Raw genomic sequence first — 1,133 nt, forward strand, 5'->3', positions numbered from 1 at the left:
TTAAGAGAGTAAAGTCGTAACATTACGAGAATGAAGTCGTAACATTACGAGTATGAAGTCGTAACATTAAGAGAGTAAAGTCGTAACATTACGAGAATAAAGTCGTAACATTACGAGTATGAAGTCGTAACATTAAGAGAGTAAAGTCGCAACATTACGAGAGCGATGTTGTAACATTACAAGAATAAAATCCTAAAATTATGACAATAAAGTTGTATTTAATGTCAACTCTTCCCAGAATCCCTTTCTTCCCTAAATTGAGGAATGTGGAGCATCATGGGAAGTTCTACTTTAGCATCGGTTTGACAAATCAGGAAATCTTTTAGCAGCAGCATCAAACTGGGCAGGATGTCAAAGTGGACTCTGGTTGCTGATTGGTGGAGCTGGTCTGACGTCATCTGGTGGGCGGAGCTCCAAGCTTTCTTTCTGAAACCGGTTGATGTTTGATGACTTTATTCTCTTAATTCTCCTGATGTTACATTATTCACATAATTTTAAAACTTTAATCTCGTAGTTATGACTTTATTCTCGTTCATTTAACTACTTTATTTTCCTAATGTTACATTATTCACATAATTTTAAGACTTTTAAGAACAGAATACCATGGAGAGTTCCAGGAACCAGTAAGACGACCTTAAAACCAGTTTGAAGCGGACTGGTAGAGCCCTTAAAACCATGATGACGACGATGAAAGCTCGCTCTCTGCTCTTCATCGGTGTTCCTGCAGCTGAAGGAGCTGAAAGTCGCAGTAATCCGTCCTGTTCTGCTTTTATTGACTGTTTTAATGTGGTTTAATTTTTTTTTATCAAAAAAGACCCAGAAGTTTCTGATCCAAAGGAATCAGTTCCGATGTTTGAGGCTGCGATCCGAATGAAAAAGATCCGATTCTGAACATAAATTAACAACTTCCTGTAACAGAGTCCGGATGTTTGTGATATTAGAACTTTATTCTCATAAATGTATGACTTTATTCTTGCAATTTCATGACTTTATTTTATAATGTTATGACTTTATTCTCATAAATGTTAAAATGTATTCTCTTAATGTTACAAATTCTTGTAAATTTAAGACTTTTTTCTTGTAAAATGAAAACTTTATTCTCGTAATTTCATGACTTTATTCTCATAATGTTC

The sequence above is a fragment of the Cyprinodon variegatus genome, unplaced genomic scaffold (assembly GCF_000732505.1).
Source record: "Cyprinodon variegatus isolate N-32 unplaced genomic scaffold, C_variegatus-1.0 Scaffold592, whole genome shotgun sequence".
Taxonomy (NCBI): domain Eukaryota; kingdom Metazoa; phylum Chordata; class Actinopteri; order Cyprinodontiformes; family Cyprinodontidae; genus Cyprinodon; species Cyprinodon variegatus.